Genomic DNA, 23,772 nt, shown 5'->3' on the forward strand with positions numbered 1-23,772 from the left:
GTTTGGGTTGCTTATTTCCTCTTGCACTTTAAGAGCTGACCAAGGCAGAAATGACCTTAAAAAGGCAGGGTTAATGCTTTCTGGGATTTCTGAAGCACTTCTCTGCTTACACAACAAGAGGAGGTGCTGGGTGAATGCCCCAAAGCTTGGGCTGTGGCTGTCAGTTGGAGGGGAAGCAGCCCCTGGACAGGTGAATCAGCAGAAAAGACTCCAACGTGGGTCTGGGGGTGGAGGCCAGTGGGGAGCAGGCTGTCAGGAGACTCCAAATATACCAAGATGAGCAACCACGTCATATTTCCTGTGGCTGAGATGGAAGAGGAGGCAGCAATGTACATCAGCAAGACTTGGACAGACCTGGGTTCAAACCCGGCCTCTGCCACTGACTGGCAGTAGAACTGTGAACCAAGAAGACTGACATTTGCTTTTCAAAACTCTCCTGAGAAAGTATTTTGTGGAGAAACTAATCTATTACCGTACATTTTGCAGAAGCTCCTCTTCCAATCTTCAAGTCACTTGTGTTGATCACTTTCTGAGTGTCTGCTGGGCCCTTCTTGTGAACCAGCTGCTGTGTGCTCCAGGTGGCCACAGAGTGAAAACAGGACACCTCTGCTGCATGGGACTCTGCAGTTTATTTAGTGACAAATAAGGCTCTGGCCCCAAGAAGCAAGAAAAAAGGTCAGATGGGAAAAGCAGTGTCCTGAGGAGGCAAGGTCTGTTCATGAGCGGGGTGGGAATGGCTCTCTGGAAGAGGCATTACTCAAAGTCATAGACAAGGTAGGCCCAGTCAAGGGCCAAGAGTGGATACTGCCTCTGAAGCCAGGGAGACAGAACCACCTGGGGAGCCCGGGGAGCTGGCCTCCAGCTGCAGTGGGATGTCCACAGCCCTGAGAAGAACTACATGGGGTTCAAGAAGAGGTAACGGGACACACAGCAGGTTTCCACATAGAGCCAGATGTGGCAGCCTGCCTCAGGATCCACCTATGGCTGGGGAGTGAAGCCTGCCATGCAACATGCAGCCATGTAGCACCTGCACTGGTGTGGACAACCGGCCAAAGGACCGTGGCCTCTGGGAGAGGGGTAAGGGCAGAAGGCCTCAGAGGTGGAGCTCAGGGTAGGGTGGCCAGGCCAAGCTATCGCCAGCTTTAGAGACTGGGCAAACTCTCATTAAGATCTGATTTTCCACATGCACTATAAATTAACAAAAGGTGTTGCCACAGGACACCCAAAGGTGTTCAAATAGTACCTGGCAAGGGGAGGGTGCAGTTGTGATTGTTGAACAACATTTGAAAGATTCTCATCTAAAAAATTCAGAAAAAATTGTAGGAGTTTCTGAATAGAGAATAGAAAAATAAAGGTCTGCTGTGACTGCAAATAGTTATTTTCTAAAAGTCCATGGAGGAAAGCAGGAGTCTGTCCACAAGTTCTGGCCCTGACCCACCTCAGAGACAGCTACAGGCAGCACGAGGCCAAGAGGACAGAGGGCCATGACCTTCACCTACTGGGAGCTGCAGAAAGGGAGACAGGGAGGAGAAGCAAGTAGGTGGTGCATAGGAAGTATGAGCTTCAGACAGGGTCGTGCACACCATGCTGCGCCACGGTTCACCCAGAAAACCCAGTTCCTGAGCCATTGTTGTGGACCCTACTGCTGTGCACTGCACCACTTGACGAGTGATCTATCACCAACTTGGTAACTTCCCTAGAGGAAGACCCTCGGAATTGACCTCCCACCTTTAAACATCTGCTCCTTCAACTTCTGACTGTTGGGCCCCAGATAACACCAAGCTGCTGGAGCCATCCTGGGATGTGGAGGAGGAAGTGGAAGGAACCTGTTCATGAGTAGACAAGGGCACTCTGCAGCCATCTTCATCGCACTCACAGCAGCCAAGCTAGCACCACCAACAAACTCCCATTCCATCCTCAAAGCAGTCAGGGAGCCTGCTGCCCTGCTCCATGCCAAGGCATCGCCCAGGCTGCCTGACTGACAGCAGAGAAAATGAGACTCCAGTGGGAGAGCATCTTCCCATGAGCTTCACGTGGTTCTCAGGCATTAACTAACCTTTCTAAATCATTTGCTGAATATTATTTTATTGAGATAATATTTGCATAAAATAAAACTCATCATTTTAACCATCTTAAAGTATACAAGGCAGAGATATTTAGTATATTCACAATGCTCTCCAAACATCAATGCTACCTAATTCAGAAAGATTTTCATCATCTCCAGAAGACACTCCATGTCCATTAAGCAGCCACTCCACCCCCAGACAAGAAAAACCACCAATCCATATTTTGTCCCTATGGATCTGGCTATTCTGGCCTTTCCTAGGAATGGCATCAAGCGGTGTGTGGCCCTCTGTGCCTGGCTGTGTTCAGTTAGCACCGTGTTCTCAAGGCATTTCTGTTCTGTGGCATGCACGCATCCGCACTGCATTTCCTTTATGGCTCAATGATACCCCACTGGATGGACAGACCAACTTGGGTTTTTCCCTCTCTTGGCTATGAATACTGCTGCTATGAACAGTGATATACAGGTGTTTATGTAAATGTAAATGTGTTTTTAGTTCTCTCAAGTACACACTTAGAAGTGGACATTACATGCCACTACTTCACACTTACTTCCCAGGCACCGCCTCTAAAGCTGATGTTTTATGTTTATACATACAGCGTTCTATGATTTTGTTCCATTCTGGAATAATACTCAGTAATATAGAAGGGAAGAAATATAGGTCTGTGCCCTTACAATAGGCTGGGGTACTGAAAACCTCTGCTGGGGAACATTGTATTTACACATGAATATTTCCAAAGACACGCTCGTATCATCATGTATGTGTGTGTGTTTATTTACCTATCTATATCTGTCTATATTCATACAGAGTAATACTATAGAAAATAGAAGTATTGATAGGTGGAGGCAGTGAAAATAATATAAAAAGAAACTTCCATACATGTGAAGACATATGTGCCCTATAAGTTATATCCACAATAATACACAAATAAAGGTATACTCTGACATACATCCTGCTGCATTTCATATATACTAGAAAACCATTCATTTTTGTTGCTCTTCTGTGAGTAGAAAACATATTAAGGCCAAAGCATCATTCATTGCCACATTGATGTTAATCCTTCCTCCTCTGGTGAGCACCAGGCCAGAGATGAACCAGCCCCAGTCCAAAGACCCTCACCCAAATCTGAGAATGCTGACGACTTCTCTTCAGGCTTTTCATCAGGACAGGAGCTTTATTATTTTTTCTATAAATGTGTGATGTAGGAATACACTCCTGTCATTAATTTTTGCTGGCTGGAGAAAGGTCTTTTTTGTTATGGGAAGAAAAGCCTAGATCTATTCCCTGAAAATAGACTGTTGTACTGAGAGTAAATGTTAGGGTGCACGGTACCTGGGCAAAAGACAACAGGCTGGGGTCAAAATGCACTCTAGGGCCAAAACTGGCTGTTTCAGTCAGGCCAATTGTTCTTTTTGTCAAAGGCTTTACCCACCGATGTTAGCCAGCTCTTCCCAGTCCTAGCTGGATGAACAGAACCCCACTGGGCTGGTTTCCTGAGCCCTTGAATTAAAAACACCTGGGTGCCAGGTAACACAGACTTTGTCACAGGTAGGAGAATGGAGTATGGTGTGTGGCTTGGATTAGATTCACTTGTAGTGAGCTAATTGGCCAATTGGATTCACTTGGGCTGGAGCAGCAGCGATGACCACTGACCTAGTTTTTTATGGGGCTTTCGTTTGTATATAGATAGGCACATAAGTAAACACACACATACAGCATTATATGTCTATGTAATGCTCATTTGTAAGTATGTCTGTGTAAAAAAGCCCCAAATAAAATCTGTTAAAGGTCATTTCAAGTTCCAGCCCCTGCAGCCCAGATGAGTCAAATCAGCCAATTAGCTCAGGCCAGGTGAGTCCAGTCAGCCAATGAGGTGACTTGGGACTGCTGAAGCATCAAGCCAGGCCAACAAGAATGGATGCAAAGAACACAGACATCCCTCAAGAAGGAGCGCAGGGCCCTGAGGTGCTGAGCAGGACATGGCGCCTTATATGGCAGCACAGCTTGCTCACTTCCTGGACCTTTTGTCTGAAGGTGAAGCTTTATCTTTATATGGACAACATTCTGTGGTTGTGTTCCATCCTGGGATGGTATTGAACCGTATAGGAGAGAAAAAAGACAAGATCTGTGCCCTTAGGATAAGCTGGAGTATTGAAAACATCTGTTGGGAAATATTCAATGTATACTGAATATTTCCATAAGCATCTCATATAATACTCTATGCCTGTGTTTATCTGTCTATATCTATATCCATATATGTGTATATCTATCAATATTCATACAGAGTAAAAGAGATACAAGGTAAAAGTATTGCTAGATATTAAAATAATAATATAAAAAAAGCTTCCATACATGTAAAGACCTATGTGCTCTATAAATGATATCTACAATAGTACACAAATGAACATATACTCTAAATACATCCTGATGCATTCAATGTATACTAAGGAATGATTGATCTTTTCTCCTCACTTCTTTCAGCAGTAAATTCACTAAGGCCATGGGAGTCATTCACTGCCAGGTCAGTCATGACCCTTTTCTTTCCAGTAGACACCAGGCCAGAGATGAACCAGACCTAGTTCCAAAGGCCTTCACCCAATTTTGTTTGTTCGTTTTTTGAGATGGAGTCTCATTCTGTCACCCAGGCTGGAGTACAGTGGCATGATCTCAGCTCACTGCAACTTCTGCCTCCCAGACTTAAGTTATTCTCTTGCCTCAGCCTCCCAAGTAGCTGAGATTACAGGTATGCACCACCACACCCGGCTAATTTTTTGTATTTTTAGTAGATACAGGGTTTCATCATGTTGGCCAGGCTGGTCTCGAACTCCTGACCTCAGGTGATCCACCTGCCTTGGCCTCCCAAAGTGCTGAGATTACAGGCATGTGCCACTGCACCCGGCCTGACAAGTACACTCTTGTTGTTCAGGGTTGGTTGCTGGAGAAGGGTCTATTTGGGTAAAGAAAAAAACTCTAAGTCTGTTTCCTGAAGATAAACTGCAGCACTGAAAGCAAATGTGAGGAAACATGGTTCCTTGGCAAAAGTCAACTAGATTAGAGTGAACATGTGCCCAAGTGCCAAAGGTGGCCCTATTGGCTCTGTGCATCAAAGACTACACCTACTGGTGTGGCTGTATGGCCATACAGCTTAACGGTCCTAGCTGGATGGCCATAACACCACTGGGCAGGTTTGAGGAGCTCTTGAATTAAAGAAAACCTCAGGTGCCAAATAACAAAGGCTTTTTTATAGGTAGAAGAACGGGAAGTGGTGTGTGGCTCAAATTGAATTCACTTAGACTGAGCTAATTGACTGATTAGAAACATCTGGGATGGAGGGGCTGGAAACAAAAAAGACATCTGACCTAGGTTTCTCTTGGAGCTTTTCTTTGTAGATATTTGTATAAATAGAAAGACCCATAAACACACACACAGGATTATATGAGTATGTCTATGTAATGTCAATTTTGTGAGTATGTCTGTAAAACCCAGATGAAAACTAGGTCAAAGGCTTCTTCCAGTTGCATCCCTCCAGTTCAGGTGAGTCTAATCAGCCAATTTGCCCAGCCCAGGTGAATCTGTTCAATTAGCTCAGCCTAGGTAAATCCAATCAGCATATTAGCTGAATTGGAACTGCTTAACAATCAAGGCAGGCCCACAATGGCGGATATTAGGAATGCAGGCCTACATCCAGAAGGGAATCAGGGCCCTGAACTGTTAAGGTGGACAAAAAACCTTAAGTGGAGGCCAGGCGCAGTGGCTCATGGCTGTAATCCCAGCACTTTGCGAGGCCAAGGCAGGTGGATCATCTGAGGTCAAGAGTAGGAGACCAGATTGTCCAGCATGATAAAACCCCACCTCTACTAAAAATACAAAAATTAGTCGGGCATGGTGGCAGGCACCTGTAATCCCAGCTACCTGGAAAACTGAGGCAGAAGAATCACTTGAACCCAGGAGGCTGAGGTTGCAGTGAGCAGAGATTGTGCCACTGCACTCCAGCCTGGGCAGAGCAAAACTCCATCTCAGGAAAAAACAAAAATAAAAACCTTAAGTGGCAGTAGCAGTACTGCCAGGTTACCTGCCAGGCCTTGCTCCTAAAAATGAAACTTTATGTTAATACATACAATGTTCTATGGCTGTTTTTCATTCTAGGATGGTATTGAGCCCTATAGGAAGGAAGAAAGACTAAGTCTGCACCCTTAGGAAAGTCAGGATTACCGAAAATGTTTGTTGGCAAGTATCAAGGTATACATGCATATTTACATAGAAATACACATATATTTCTGTGTGTGTGTGTGTATATACATATCTATATCTTTATGTATCTATATTCATACAAGATGCAGATATAGAAGGTAGAAGTACTGATATTTTTAGATCCTGACAGTAATATCAAACGTCCATCCATGAAGAGGCCTGTCTGCCCTATAAACTGTATCTATAATAGTAAACAAATGGAGGTACACTGTGACATACATCCTGCTGCACTTAATGTATGCTAAGGAGCCATTTGTCCTTGTTGCTCTTTTCTGTCAGCAGAAATGCACTAAGGCCATGAGAGCCACTCACTGCTAGGTCAATGTTGACCTTTTCCTTTCTTATGAACACCAGGTCAGAAATGAACCAGCCCCAGCTTATGGCCCTAACACAAATTCACAAATAATGACTCCTTATTAGGGCTCCCATCAAGACAGGAGCTCTTCTTTTTTTCTATGAACATGGAACATAGGAGTACAGTCTTGTCTTTTGGTTTTGGTGATTGGAGAAGGGTCTTTTGGGGTAGGGCAAAGAAAGTATAGGTTTGTGCCCTGAAGGTAGACTGTGGTACTAAAAACAGATGTCAGGGAATGTGGTACTCAGGCAAAAGACAACCAGGCCAGAGTCAACGTGTGCTGTACTGCCAAAAGAGGCTCTGAAAGACCAGGCCAATGATTCCTTTTTCTGAAGGCTACACCCACCCTCTGGTGTCAGCCAGCTCTGGCCAGTCCTACCTGGGTAATAAGAACCCTACTGGGTGATCTGATGAGCACCTGAATTAAAAACACAAGTGTCAGATAACAATGACTTTTTCCACAGATACAAGAATGGGAAGTGATGTGTGGCTCAGACTAGATTTATTTGGTCTGAGGTAATTGGCTGATTGGGTTCTTCTGGGATGGAGGGGCTCGAAGTGGAAGTGATCTATGACCTAGTTTCTTTGGGGGCTTTTTGTTTTAGATATAGACATGAATAGATACATAAACAATCACACATATACAGGGTTATATGACTATGTAATGTCCACTTGTGAGTATGGCTATGTAAAAGCAGCCCAAATAAAACCTAGGTAAAAGGCCATTTCTGTTTCCATCCTCTCCAACCCAGGTACATGTAATCATTCAATCTGCTCAGCCCAGCTAAATCTATTCAGCCAATTAGCTCAGCATAGGTGAATCCAATCAGCTCATTAGTCGAATTGGCAGTACTGAAGGATCAAGCAGGATCTCAGCAGTGGAAATGAGCAGTGCAGGAATCCACCAAGGAGAACAGGGCCCACTGTGCTAAGCTGGGCATGCCTTACATGGCAATACTGCCAGCTTACTTGCCAGGCATTGCCCCTAAAGGTGAAGCTTTGTTTATGTTCATACATACAACATTCCATGGCCGTGTTCTATTCTGAGATGGTATAGAGCCACATATGACAAAAGTCTAGTTCTGCATGCTTATGATAGGCAGAATTATTCAAAATGTATGTTGGTGAACATTGTATGTATACATGAATATTTACAGAGACATACTTATATAATCCTGTATGTGTGTTTTTATCTACTTATCTCTACATCAACCAATCAATATTTAGATAGAGTCTAAATAGAAAGGGTAGATGTATTGATATTGGTACTGATAGTAATATAAAAAGAAACTTCCATACATGGTAAAGGATTATCTGCCCTATCACCTACACCTACAAATAAACAAATGGAGATCCACTGTGGCATACATCCTGCTGCAGTCAATGTACACTAAGGAACCACTGGCCCTTGTTGCTCACTTCTGTGAGCAGAAAATGCACTAAGGCCATGAGAGTCACTCATTAGCAGGTCAATGTTGACGCCTTCCATTCTGGTGAACACAAGGCAGAGATAAACCAGCCCCAGCACAAAGGCTCTCACACAGATTTGAGAGTGCTGACTCATTTTCATTAGGGCTCCCATCAAGACAGGAGCACTTTCTTTTTTCTATGAACAGGTGACACAGGAGTACACTTTTTTCAGTTTTGGTGGCTTGAGAAGTGTCCTTTCATATAGGAGAAGAAAAGCCTAAGTCTGTTCTCTGAAAGTAGGCTTGGGTACTGAACATAAATGTCAGGGAATGTGGTACCCAAGCAAAAGACAACCAGGCCAGAATCATCAGTCACTGAAGTACCAAAAGTGACACGTGTCTGCCAGGTCAAAGAATCATTGTGTTGAATGCTACACCCACTGGTGTCAGCCAGCTCTGCCCAGTCTTAGCTGGATGGCTAGTACCCCACTGAGCTAATCTGATCAGCTCCTGATTTTAAAACACTTGGGTACCAGGTTAGGCGGACATTTTCACAGGTGCAAGAAAATTGGGAAGTCATGCGTGGCTCTGGTTTGATTTACTTTAACTGAACTAACTGGCTGAATTGATTCACCTGGGCTCAAGGGGATTGACAGAAAAATGACTTCCGACCTAGGTTTTTTCTGCTTGGCTTTTTTGGTAGATATATATAGGTACGAAGGTATATAAACACATACACATATACACATACATTATTATATGAATGTCTATAATGTCCATTTGTAAATATTTCTATGTGAAAAAGTCACAAATGCAAATGAGGTAAAAGTTATTTCCATGTCCTCCAGCCCCAATGAGTCAAATCAGCCTTTCCATTGTGTTTGGGTGTGAGATTCAGAATCTCACCTGATTAGGCTGTGTCCTTGTGTGAGGGTGACAATCCTAAGTGTTGGTTGGATGTGCACATCAGAGCCACAATCTCACCTGTGTGCTGGGTCCTGTTATGACACTCTGTACCATCCAAGGGCTTTATACAGTAGGCATGGGAGTCACAATTCTCTCTGTGGCCTTAGTACAGAAATGAGTCACCATTCCACCTGTGGACCAGATCCATGTATGAGTCACAATTCCACCTTTTGACTGCATCTGGATGTGAGATTGAAAACCTCAGCAGCAGGCTGTGTCCATATGTGAGGGTGACAATCCTAGCTGTTGGCTTGGTGTGCATAGAACAGTTACACTCTCACCTATGAGGTGGGCCCTATTATGACACTCTGTACCACTTGAGGGCTTTATACAGTAGGTAAATGAATCACAATGTTCTCTGATACTTTCATATAGCTATGAGACTCATGATCTTACCTGTGTTCCTAGTCCAGGTATGAGAATCAAAATCTCTCCTACTAGCTGGGTCCAGGTTTTAGAGTCATCATATGGCCAGTGAGCTGAGTTCAGAAATGAGTCACCACACCCCACTGTGGGCTGTGCCAATGCATGAGGGTAAAATCACCTAGATGCCAGGCCCAGGTGTATGTCACAATCTCACCTGTGGGCATGGCCAAGGTAGGAGTCACCCAGGTGCTGGGCCCCTGTATATGTCATAATCTGACCTGTCAGCCAGGCCCAGGTAGAGTCAAATAACCTAGGCTCTGCACCATTGCACCCAGGTAAGACAGCCAAATCACCTAAGTCCTAGACCCAGGTAGGAGAGTCAAATCAAAGCTTCACCAAAAACAGTACATTTTCTCTCTGGAATACATGTCACATTCCTCTTTTTTATTAACATAAAACTCCCAACCTTCTGTTTTTTGGATATACCAAAGACCACCCAATCTGCATGTATGCCTCAAATTGCAATTCTTTCTTAACATTAAATTTAGAGATTCATCTCTACATCTTTATTTTGATTTCAACAGCCCTTTGATTCATTGGCATGTATGTTGTGTCATGTGTGACGTCAGCTCTAAATTGTTTTGGTTTGGTTCATGTTTTTGTATATAGATATCATTGGGAAAGGCACTTTTGTGCAGGCAGTCTTTGGACCTCTGCTTTGCCAAATAATGTGTCTTGAGCCTGGAACATGTTCTTACCAAGAGATAAAGTGCTGGAGTTACTGCTTTGTGAAGGGATATCTTTCTCTGCTCTTAGCTTAAAGTAGCCTTTTTATTCTTAAGCACATATGCTAATCGCTCTCAGGAAGCCCCAGATTGCTATAATTAATGTTCCTTTCTGTAATTTTATTTGCTTTATAAGTCTATCTTTTCCAGTTTTTTTGTTTTGTTTTGTTTTTTTGTGGTTTTTTTGAGACAAGTCTCAATCTGTTGCCCAGAATGGAGTGCAGTACCACGATCTCAGCTCACTGCAACGTCTGCCTCCCAGGTTTAAGCAATTCTCCTGCCTCAGCCTCCTGAGTAACTGGGACTACAGGTGCACACCACCACTCCCAGCTAATTTTTTGTCTTTTAGTAGAGATAGGGTTTCACCGTGTTGCCTAAGCTGGTTGTGAACTCCTAAGCTCAGGCAATCCACCCACCTCAACCTCCCAAAGTGCTGGGATTATAGGCATAAACCACCACACCTGGCCACCTTTTCCATTTTTAATACACCCACGCCTGCTTTCTTTTGATTATTGTTTGCATAATATACATTTTTCACTCTTTTACTTTCGACCTACCTGTCATTGAATTTGAAGTGAGTTTTTGTAGACAGAATTTAGTTAGGTCATTTTCGAAAATAATCTTTGTTTCTCCTCACTACTACTACTTAACACACTGTCAATCTCTATCTTTTGATTAGTGTATGTATATTATTTACACTTAAGGCAATTCTTGATACCTTAGAACTTAAGTATGCTATTTTATTATTTTCTGTTTGTTTCCTCTGGTTTTGTTCCTGTTTCTTTACTGTTGTTGTTGTTGTTGTTGTTTTGCCATCCTGTAGGTTAAACATTTTAAAAAATTTTTTCATCTTCATTTATTTATGGTGTTTTAGAGAGATACACACTTTAAGTACGTAGTTTTCATAGTAGTTGCTGTGGATATTATAATATATCTCATTCCACTGATACAAACATTTTATCACTTTGAAGTATGGAAATATTACTCCCATTTAAGTCCTTTTATTTTTTATACTTGTAAACATCATTGCTTTGAATATCAAGTGCTGTTAATAATTTTTGTTTCAAGTATCAAGTATGACATATAAAACTCAAATGGCAATTGTCTATTAAAAACTTCCTTTAGCAAGTCTTTATAATTATGTCTACTAGTGACACATTCCTCAAGAGTGGTATCCCTAACTGCCATTAGGGGGTGTTAAAAGATGACTCTTTCTGGCTACTTCCCGCTGAAAAGAAGTGTCGTGTTGGGAACAGCACTTAGGGCTCCTCCTGGGGTCGATCTACAGTTCCTCAGAAGAAAGGAGTGTCCGTAGGTGCTTCTGTCTGCAGCACCAATTGGTTAGTTTGCTTCTAGATGAAAAGATAAATATTACAAGAAGGTTTAGAATATAGGGTTTGAATATAAGTAGTAAGATTACCATTATTAGTGGGGGTACTATAGGCCATAACCATGATAGTAGAGTTTGATACCTGTTAGCTATTCTAATGGATTATAATACTTGTTTGCCTCCACCAAATGTTGCTGTCTTTACCAGAAATGTTAAGATAAAAATAACATTCTTTACCCAGACACAGTGGCTCATGCCTGTAATCCCAGCACTTTGGGAGGCCGAGGCAGGCAGACCACCTGAGGTCAGTAGTTCAAGAGCAGCCTGGCCAACATGCTGAAACCCCATTTCTACAAAAATACAAAAATTAGCCAGGCATGATGGTGGGTGCCTGTAATCCCAGCTACTCAGAAGGCTGAGGCAGGAGACTCGCTTGAATCGGGGAGTAAGCCAAGATTGCATCATTTCACTCCAGCCTGAGCAACAAAGCAAGACTCCATCTAAAAAAAAAAATAAAGCAACATTCTTTTTAGGATAAATGGCATTAAATTTGGGTGGCTAAAGTAACTTTAGTGTTAACTTTGGCTAAATTTTTCCAGCAATTATCAATCCTTTCACAATTTCCACAGACCATTTATGACATGCTTAAACTTTCTGGCTAGTCCTAAACACCCCTTTTTTAAACAACCAGCTATTTCCTTTTAGGACAAGAATTTACCATCCAAGATCCTTTCTTATATGAAATCTTTTTTTTTTTTTTTTTTTTTGATATAGAGTCTCGCTGTGTCACCCAGGCTGGGGTACAGTGGCACAATCTCGGGTAACTGCAAACTCAGTCTCCCAGGTTCAAGCAATTCTCTGCCTTAGTCTCTTGAGTAGCTGGGATTACAGGTACCCACCACCACACCTGGATAATTTTTGTATTTTTCATAAAGAGATGGGGTTTCACCATCTTATCCAGCACTTTGGGAGGCCAAGGTGGGCAGATCACCTGAGGTCAGGAATTAGAGGCCAGCTTGATCAACATGGAGAACCCCGTCCCTACTAAAAATACAAAATTAGCTGGGCACGGTGGCACATGCCTATAATCCCAGCTACTCGGGACAATCTTGGCCAGGCTGGTCTTGAACTCCTGACCTCGTGATCCAGCCACCTTGGCCTCCCAAAGTGCTGAAATTACAGGCGTGAGCCACTGAACCCAGCCAAAATAACTTTCCTTTATAACCTTAATTGAATAGCTAGGATGTGACGTTTACCAAACCCAATAAGAAGTCCTAGCAAACTTAGTGATAGTAAAATTTTCATGTTTACTTCCTGTTGGTAACTATTATCCCTGCTATAAGGATAATAATTCCACAAAATATTACAGTAGTTGAGGCTCTTTATCCAATAAAGAGCCTCTGGGGGTGCTACAGTATATAATCCTGCAAATAGTAGAGTGAGTATACAATTCTGCAAGGGTGGTATAGTAAATAATTTCCATCAAAAAGTTTTACTTGCCAAAACATAGAATTTCTCTTTGCGGGTCTATGAAGTTACAAATGTAATCCCAAGGATAACTGAAATTTTTCTGCAAAAATGCATTAAAAGGAAGTTGTAATATCTGGTGGCAAATCTGAAGCGGAAAATAGAAATGACCGAAAGTATTTGCTGAGGTAAAGGTGGGACTAAGATGAGTAGCTCTCACTTATCTTTTATGATTTGTAGCTTCAGATATCTTATTTCTTCACATTGATATTCAGGGTGTTCCTCTGGGCTGTCAAAGGTTGCTCCCACAGCTTTCCAGGCTTTGACTCCAGTGTGATAAACTCAGGAGTTGATACCTGTAACTTTTACCACTGAGGAGGTTGAAAGAACAGTGTAGGGCCCTTCCCGCCCTTCCCAGCTTGGGTTCAGGGACAAAGAGAGAGAAGGGAGAGCCTTCATGATTCCAAATCTCCAGAGTTTGGAGTTGGGAGTTAAAGGCCAGCTTGACTAACATGGAGAAACCCCATCTCTACTAAAAATACAAAATTAGCCGGACATGGTGGCACATACCTGTAATCCCAGCTATTTGGGAGGCTGAGGAAGAATCGCTTGAAACTGGGAGGTGGAGGATGCGGTGAGTCGAGATCGCACAATTGCACTCCAGCCTGGGCAATGAGAGTGAAACTACATCTTAAAAAACAAACAAACAAAACAACAACAACAACAACAACAAAACAGAAAAACAGCTTTATTACCTCAGAGGTGTTTTCTGTATGGGATGGAGAGGTTTTTATGCAGTTAGTGAAAGTGTGAAAGTATCTACCCATGCCAGGTGGTGTTGAATGCCCTTCACCTTTGGCATGTGGGTGAAGTCTATCTGCTAGGCCTCTCCTGGAAAGCTTCCCATCCTTTGGGTTTGAGGAGAAAGCTGCTGCCTTCACAAGCATCGCGTAGAGAGAGAGAGAGAGAGAGAGAGAGGATAGAAGACATGATGGTCATGGACAGCAAAGGAGAACATTTGCAATTTAAAAAACTGGAGATCCTGTTGCCAATCTGATTGGGCAGTTGGAGGCTGGGTCAGTCCAGAAGCCTTTGAATAACACCAGCGTGTAGCCCTGGCCAGAAATCCTCAGTTGCTCCAGGACCTCTTCCAGCCCCATGAGATGGCTAGGTCTTCCATGAAGGGAAACCAGTTTGAAACATAGCCAACATGTCCAGCAATCTGAGGGCACTGGGGTATTCACCATGTTCTCTCCAAAAAGCCTGTCATAAGACTTGAGAACCACAGCTCACCCTACAGGCATCCAGATGGCCATCAGACACACAATATACGGTCTGATTTGATTTTAAAATGGAGGCCAAGGGCCAGGTGTGGTGGCTCGCACATAATTCCAGCACTATGGGAGACTGAGGTGGGCAGCTCTCTTAAGGCCAGGAGTTCGAGGCCAGCCTGACCAGTATGGTAAAACCTCATCTTTACTAAAGAATACAAAAATTAGCCGGGTGTGGTGGCACATATCTGTAATTCTAGCTACATAGGAGGTTGAGCAACGAGAATCACTTGAACCTGGGAGATGGATGTTGCAGTGAACCAAGATCATGACACTGCACTCCAACCTGAGTGATATAGTGAGATTCTGTCTCAAAAATAAATAAAAATAAATAAATAAATAAAATGGAGGCAGAGAGCCTTGAAATGAAAGGACAGAGTTGAGGTCCACTCCTATATACTCACCCTTTTGATAATCCCAGACAAGCCCCCACAATGAAGCTGTGTCATTTATCTGGGGTAGTACCCAAAGTTCATTGCCTCATGCTAAGGAAATCAAGGACACAGACACACACACAAGGAGTGGGTTTAATAGCAGAAGTTTGATAGGCAAAAGAAAGAAGAGAGCTTTCTTGTGCAAAGAGGTCCCAAATGGTTTTTGGGTTCACAGTGAGATGCAGTGGTTTATAGATGAGCTTGAGGAAGTGGTGTCTGATTTACAAAGGGCACAGAGGATTGGTTAAACCAGGTGTGCCATTTACATAGTGCACAAAGAGGCTGACCACCCCACCCTGATCTTTTATTATGCAAATTCGGTCTCTAACAGGCTGGCACCATGTTGCCTGCTTTTTACTGCGCATGTGGTGACAAAAAAATGGAAAAAGGGAACTTCCATGTTGACTATACCTGACTTCCAAGTATCCCTTTCTATTGGCACAGCTGCCAGCATTTATCTATGCAAGTTGTCTATGTGTGCAGCTTGATTTTTCAGGCTGCATTTTTTAGAAAAAAAAAAATGATTTGGGGGTTGCTTTTTATTGAAAGGAAAACCTTACTGAGGACTTTTACCCTATCTGCCTAAATAATATCTTTTCAGTTCCTGTATCAGAGTGACGTCAGTACTCCCTTGTGTCTCAGTAGGTCATGTTTCCCCACCCTGCCCCCAACCAGTCCACTGTAGTCCACTGTCTCTGGGCCCAGTTCTTGCCTAGGCATTGTAGTCCTTATGGTCTAGACTGCCTTTCAAGTTTACTGGGAGACAGAGTGTTGTAGCCCTCAGTACTGAGGTTTGCGAGAACACAAGTTCTGACCACTGAGATCAGCAAATGCCCTCTGGCTAGGGCTGGTTTAAATGCTCCCTCTGTGGGCAGGCATCAGCTGAGTCTGGTCTGGTTTTCCTTTCTATTCTAACAGAAAAGCACTGAGTTCAATGCCTAACAATTGCTGTGTTCTCCCTCCCCTAGTGCTCAGAGACAATCTCCACACCATGATGCTGCTGCTGGGGGCAAGAGAGGAGTGATGTTAATAACTCAGGACTGTTTTTTATCTGTCTTTTCAGTGCCTCTTTCAGTGATATAAAGTAAAACCAGGTACTATAAGTGCTCACCTAATTTTTGGCCACGGTATTTTTTCATGTAGTTTTAAAATTGGTGTCCTTGCAGAAGGACAGTCAGTGGAGCATTCCATTTCACCATCTTGCTCTGCCTCCCCTTGTGAACTTTTCTTATTCATATAGTTTCCTTATTTATCTATTCTCTAGTAGTACACTGAGCTTATCTATGTTCTCTAGTAGTTCACTGAACTTATCTAAGATGACTGTTTTCAGTTATATCTCAAGTGGTTTATAAATGTCTATTTATTTAGGGTCAGTTTTTGGAGCTCTGTTAGTTTTCTTTTGTAGTTTGTAATCTTTGTATTCTTACATTGGTGGTTCATTTGAAGGAGGAGCCACCTCCTTCTAGTCTTTACAAGCTGGCTTTTCCAGGGGAAAACCCTTCACCAGTCAGCCTCTCCTGAGATGTTGGCAAGCCAGATGGTTGCATCTGTGAATGGATACGCCTTCTGTCAGTGTCTCCAGAGTCTGTGGTCAGAAGAAGCTTGCTGCTTCTGCTTTGCAGTAGTGTGGGCCAGCTGGCTTGGTTCATGAACAGGTGAGGCCAGAGAGAGGGGCTTCAGTCAGGCCAGGTTGATGACTCTGGCTGTGGACTACTGCCAAGATCCATACACCCTGGCCACTGAAAGACACCACCATCTTTCTTTGTTCCTAGCTGTTCCCAGATGGCCTAGCCATGCTCATTTCCTCGGTGTTCTGTTTGAGGTGAGACAGAAGTGGGCCTCTTGGGAAGGGCCCCAAATGCTGGGTGAGTTGAACACCCACCTTGGTCTTTCTTTAGCTCACTGGAGAAATCAGAGTGAGGATATCTTTCTTGGCACCAGAGACATGGATAAAACAGAAATTTTTAAATTATGCTTTTTAATGTAGTTTTCCTGGGCTTTTGTGCATTACTGGGGTGCTCAATCCCTGGGTTCTGGAACTCTTACAAAGGTGCTCTCTTTCATAGATATTGTTAAATTGGTGTTTCAGTGAGAAAACCAGGATAAGAACCTTCTATTCTGCCATCTTGCTGACATCGCCACTGTCTGGCTGACTTCTTATAAGGCTCCTTCTGTGGCTCAGTCTACATAGCCTCCTTTTTGAGGTTTTTTTGCCCTGCGGAGAGGAAACTGTCCAGTTCATTCAAGCCTAGGTCTTCTCTGAAATATCTACTTGATCCATGTGATCCCCTCATTACCTTCCACATAAAATTCTGTGCCCCTTACTCCTTGCCTTGCTAGTGGATAAGTCCCACCAAAGCCCTGTTGTCAGAATTCTTAAGGTAATACTCATACAATTATCTCCTCTGGTTAACATGTGGCACATTCCTTCAAGAATCTTCTCTCTCTCAGCTCTAGCAGCATGGGGCTGACTCACCAAGTTTCTACATCTTGGCCAGCATTCAGGTAGGGAGTGAGGTAACAGGCTTTTCACTTGAAGATCTTCATAGTCTCTGTGACTGCTTTATTTTGCAGGGAGGAGAAGATAGCTTCCACTCATTTGTATTCTGGGTAAAGGTGAGAAGGCACCAAGAGGTGAAGAAAGGAAAAGCCACAGCATTCACTATGCTTTGCATTCCCTTCAAATAATACTTCAATAAATCTCTGACCTTATTCTTTTAGACTGTTGGAGGTGACTGTCACTAAACCTCATGGATAAAACAAGGCTTCTCTCATTCACTGTCCTCAGTTTTCTAGTTTCATTTGAATTTCTGTGAAAACAGGGTAAGCCTCACTCCTATTTTGTTTTACATATCTTTGAATTATTGGAAAATAAATGCAAGATTTTTAATTCATTATACACAAAGTAAGCACTTCTTAGAATATATCCACTATTATAGAGGAAAGAACACTGGACAAGTAAGAATACTGAAATTTGCATATCACCTCTATATCTTTCTAATTGTGCATCAAGGTTAGAGTGTCTTTACCTCAATAAACTTCTAGTTACCAATCTATAAAATGAAAACACACAAAACACAGACCTGGAATATCAAGAACAGAATAAAACAGAATATCTAGAACAATTATCTACAGTCTCAGGTGACTGCATAAAATTGAATGTTATAAATTATAACGTTTTATAAGACATTACTAAATTATCAGCTCCTCAAGTTCAGGGACCATGTCCTGTTTGTATTTCTATAAAAGCACTCAAATATTTATTGAATGTATAAAACTTCGAATAAACCTAAAGTCAAAGTAGTAAAATGGAAAAATGAAGACAACAAGGGTATTTGTGATAGGCAGAAAAATGGTCCCCCAAAGAGGTCCACACACTTACTCCTGGAACCTGTGAATATATTATGTTACATGACTTAGGGCAATTAAGGTTGCAGACAGAATTAAAGTTTTTGATCCGCTCACCTTAAAATAGAAGGAGAATCCTAGATTATCAAGATGAATCCAATGCAATCACCAACCTCTTCAGGTGGAAGAGGGAAGCAGAAGATGGAGAATCACAGAGATGGCAGCATGAGGAAGACTACTTGATGTTGCCTCTTTTGAAGATTGAAGAGTAAGGCCAAGAGCCAAGGAATACAGGAGTTCAAAAAGGCAGAGAAACAGATTCTCCTCAAGAGTGTCCAGAAGAAATGCCATCCTGCCACAACCTTGATTTTAGCCAGTGGAGACCCATTTCAGACTTCTAAATTTCAGAAAGGGAAGGTAATAAATTAGAGTTGTTTTAATCCACCAATTAAACTAAAATAGTCTATAACACTAACAGTACATAAAAGTTGGTCTGCAAGAGAACAGTGAAAAAAAAATATGTCAGGTACAAGCCCAAGTTAACACTGGAGCTTGACACATTATACATAAAAAAGAATACAAGTATAGGATGAAGAACTGAATACCTGTGATATTACTAATGGAAAGACCAATGTCTCTTTTGGTTTCCACAGCCGTGGAAGTAGGTGGTGTCTAGATTTCTTTTGACTTTACATTCTATGCAGCATGTAAGAGGGAAGTAATCATGATATAAAGAGAGCAAGGATCTTCACTAGTTGTATTTATTAAGATGGGAATGAAATATTATAATAGTTGGCATTTGCAATCAACAGGAAAACCTAGCTACATCAACATAGCTACAACAGGAAAATATAGCTACATCTAGAATATCAATGAAAATATTGGAGCAATCTGCTAGTAATTAAATATATTTCAAAATACTTATTACAAAACAAATTTCACAAGATTAAAGATTACATTTTAAAAGCAAGCTATAGAAGTACAAAAGTAAACATAGATATTTGTATAACCTTGCAATGAAACTGATTTTCTAAATACCGATAAAAGGAAAGCAGAAACCACGAGTGAAAGACTGATTGACTGTATCACTTTAAACTCACAGAGCCTTGCCATGCCATGCTTCAGGACTAACATTGATGGCTTGTCAATCTCATCTTTTTCCAAATGAAAGAAAATATGTTTCATGGCAAAATTTCAACAGTCTCCTTAGAGATCATTGAAGCATCTCCTGGAATAATTGAATCTTATCTTAGCGAGGCCCAGTGATAGGGGATAAGGACACAGAGAATGGCTCAGAGGGGAGTAAGTGGCCTACCACACTGAATGATGGTAAGAGCTTGAGAAGAATGAGGCAGAGACACTGAATTGAGGCAGAGACACAGGCAGAGACACTCAGAAGTAACTAGTGACTTCAATGAAAGGTATTGAGAATAGGCAGATGATAAATGGGAATGGATTAAGCAGTAAGTGGGAGGTGAGGAAATGGTGCTATGAGCTCAAATAATTTTTCACAAAGTGTGGAGAAAATACAGAAGGGTAACTGGAGTGGTATGTGAGAACCAAAGTACAGTTATTTTTGATGAAAGCATCTTTAACATGTTTAAAATATAAAAGAAGAATGCAGTCAGAAATAAAAATTACAACATTGAGAAGGGATTATTAATAATATAAGGTACTAGAGAAGGAAGAGGAAAATGGGATCCAAAATACTAGTGGAGGGATTGATTATTGAGAAAAAGAGAAATCTCAGGTGGAAATGCTAAAAGGGGAGAGGCCAGATGCACTGGAAGGAAATAAAGTATGAGTTGTCCATCAGCACCAGTGGGCTTGAGAATGGTGGGAAGTGATAACCACGTGATCTGGAATGATGGGAGGTTGTAGTCAGTAGGCAGAATGCTAATTTTGGTGACTTTGGAGGTGAAGTTGTGGATAATGGCAAGATGCAAGGTGCAATCCTGAGAGTGACTCCCAAGGTGAAGTGAAGGACACTTTGTGTAAGGAAGTTCAGGATCTGAGGGGCTGGCATCATTAATTTTACCAATATTCAGTTGTTGAAACTTCAAATAATGTGAAGATTACATGTCTGATTTACAGAAGATTTTAGCCAAGGAATCTTCAGGTATATTTTTCTGACATCCTTAGTTGTTTTGTAATAGTCTGTACTATTTTCTAATAGTATGAGATGGAAATTTAATTTTCTAATATTTCAAACTTCTCAGCTATCTCTCCTCCTTATCCCACTAGGAATGGATTACTGTTTAACCTACTTCCCCAAAAGAGAATTAACAGCATAGAAATTATGCCTAAAAGCCAGGTATTTATCTACCAGGTGAGTATGAAATACTTACTTGGTATTTGATGCATATTTACTTAATCAGATAGAACCCCAGCCTTGCTATCAAAGTAAATGTTAAATATGCTTGAGAATGCTGTCCAAAACTTGGGTAAGAAGTATCAATGTAAGGCTATAACAAACCAAATTTGATTCCCTCAAAAGTAAAGGTAATACAATTTTCATAGCAGGAGAGAAACACATCACTAGTCTATTTCCCAAGACCAAAGAAAAGTACGCTCACTGTGTCAATCAATATAATGGCCTTGATCTTTAAAGAAAGTTCAACTGGAAATTCTAAAATACATGCATATAAGTAAACTTCACAGTACACTGTTGAACTGGCTCTATAATAGTTTTCAATACTTGACATCAAGATTTTTTTACCCAGAACTCCTTTCTTCTTATATTCTTCTCCACATCTTCCCAGGTGCTCGCTATAGAAGACTCAGTATACTTGGCAAGAAGGAAATTAATGAAAGTCAAAAATATAGCTACATCTAGAGATTTCACTATCAGCAAAATTATATAACCACATATTAGTATTATGAGCAAGCATCCTCAGGCCCAACTGTGAGCACAGTAATTTTAGTCCCAAGATTTCTGTTGAATGCCTTCATTTCAGGCTTTCGAGCAACTAATATATGCAATAAGTAAACAGAAATCCCAGTCATATTTGGAGAGAGAGAAGGGAGGAAGAGGAGAGAAAGGAGAGGTGGGGCGGGGGGAGAGAGGGAAGGAGGGGCAGACAGGGAGAGAGAGAGACAGAGAGAGAGAGAGAGAGAGAGAGAGAGAGAGAGAGATCCTTCTGAGGTCAAACTGCCCACCCTAAAGCTTAGCCATAGGAGTATAAATGAAATGAAATACAGATGGGAACAACAGGTCAGGCATGCAATTAGCCCAATAAGACTTAAGTTGAAGATCTGTAGACTGTAGATCTAGTCCTTATCTATAATTATTTTGTGGTACACTTTCACTGCACTGAGTAGGGGAGTTCTTACTGCAGTTACAACATTGGCCTGAAGCAATGCTGCAGTCCAGATACTTTCTAGGAAGATGTAATGGGCAAAGGTTACATTTTAAATATGCCCAAAGACATTTTCTTTTGACAAGCACACTTCATGTGGGCCATGTGATTCTTAAGGAGCTTTCAGTCAAGTGGGCATGTAATCCAGACCAATCAATTAAAGTCCTTTACGGGAATATTAGAAAAGACTGATGACTTTTCACCACATCGACAGATGGTGGCTGGGGGTCGTGGAGAGTGGAATGAAGACAACAGGGAAAAGCAGAGGAAAGAGTGGAGCAACTATATGTGATTGAAGCCATTCCAACCTGAAAATTTTAAATTTTATAAGTTAATAAATTCCCTTTTCCTCATGTTGGTTTGCTAATACAGAGGAGGAAAGTAGGTGACAAAGAGAGAGTGAGCAGAGGAAGCTCTCATGGCTGTGATTAGAAAACAGCATTTATGACAGGAGTCAGCTGGTTCCCCACTCGTTCCCTTCATTCATCATCTGAAGGCCCAAGACGGTTTGCCAAACCAGAATATGTTCACAGAATCACACCACAGCTGAGAAGTCGGTGGAATTGTCTTCTATATTTTTGTTTCTACCTTGGGCATGCTTGAGCCTTGGAGATGGAGGCTGCAGTAAGCAGACATCCCACAACTGCACTCCAGCCTGGGGGACAGGAGTGAGACCCTCTTTCAAAAACAAAACAAATAAACAAACAAAAATACCAAAAAAAATGCAAAACTTTGCAAGCTAAGGAATGTATAATAAAGGAATGATGATGACCCTTATACACATTTAGGCAACATGTCTCCTCTCTAAGCCTTTGGAAAAAATTATAGGTAATATTTGATATTTCTTATCCTCAATCAGACATTATCTAAATTGATCTACACACATTCTCATTAACCCAATCATACTTACTTTAGAACTACTACTTCACTTGAGCAGCTCTCCACTCTATGAAACACGGACCTTTACACATCCACATCGTATAGTATTCCCAGTAAATAACATTTCACATATGCAGCCTTCGCTTTACCTGGCACAAGCTATTAGTTTATACTCTAATCCAGAGAAAAGAAAACTCAGGCTGGGCACGGTGGCTCAAGCCTGTAATCCCAGCACTTTGGGAGGCCGAGGCGGGCAGATCACGAGATCGGGAGTTGGAGACCAGCCTGGCCAACATGGTGAAATCCCGTCTCTACTAAAACTACAAAAATTAGCTGGGCATGGTGGTGGGTGCCTGTAATCCCAGCTACTCAGGAGGCTGAGGCAGGAGAATCACTTGAAACTGGAAGGAAGAGGTTGCAGTGAGCTGAGATCACGCCATTGCATTCCAACCTGGGTGAAAGAGCTAAATTCCATCTCAAAAAAAAAAAAAAGAAGGAAAACTCATAGATGAACACATACTGTTCTCTGCCAGATTATTTTTGAACGTGTAGTGAACAGCTAATGTTGTTCCCAACTATCTCTATGAAATGAATGGAAGAATTTTTTAAAAGGCTTAACATGAGACAGATAAGGAGATACAATCTGATATCAAACCAATACTTTCAGTAGTAGCTTTCCCATAAGGGCTATAATATTGGAATGAACCACCATGTGTACAATATTTTAAAAGCTATGATTAGGCAGGTTGGTTAGAAATCCTTTGTCAGAATAGGCAAATGTTTACAGGTTCTGAAAAGCAGATTGCTGGTACCATCTACCTTAAGTTTCAAATCTTTGTTACTTCTTTATTCATTTTTTCCAATATCTACTGAGATATAGGTTGGTGAATTCTTATCCATTCTGCCATTCTGTATCTTTTAAGTGGAGCATTTAGGCCATTTACATTCAACATTAGTAATGAGATATGAAGTACTATTCTATTCATCGTGATACTTGATGCCTGAATACCTTGGTTTGTTTTCTCATTGTGTTATTGTTATATAGGACCTGTGAGATTTATGCTTTAAGGAGATTCTATTTTGAGGATTTGTTTCAAGATTTAGAGCTCCGTTTAGCAGTTCTTGTAGTAATCACTTGGTAGTGGTGAATCCTCTCACATTTGTTTGTCTGAAATAGACAGTGTCTTTCCTTCATTCATGAAGCTTAGTTTTGCTGGATACAAATTTCTTGGCTGATAATTGTTTTGTTTAAAGAGGCTAAAGATAGGCCGGGCGCGGTGGCTCAAGCCTGTAATCCCAGCACTTTGGGAGGCCAAGACGGGCGGATCACAAGGTCAGGAGATCGAGACCATCCTGGCTAACCTGGTGAAACCCCGTCTCTATTAAAAAATACAAAAAACTAGCCGGGCAAGGTGGCGGGCACCTG

Source organism: Macaca mulatta, chromosome 8 (assembly GCF_049350105.2).
Source record: "Macaca mulatta isolate MMU2019108-1 chromosome 8, T2T-MMU8v2.0, whole genome shotgun sequence".
Lineage (NCBI taxonomy): Eukaryota > Metazoa > Chordata > Mammalia > Primates > Cercopithecidae > Macaca > Macaca mulatta.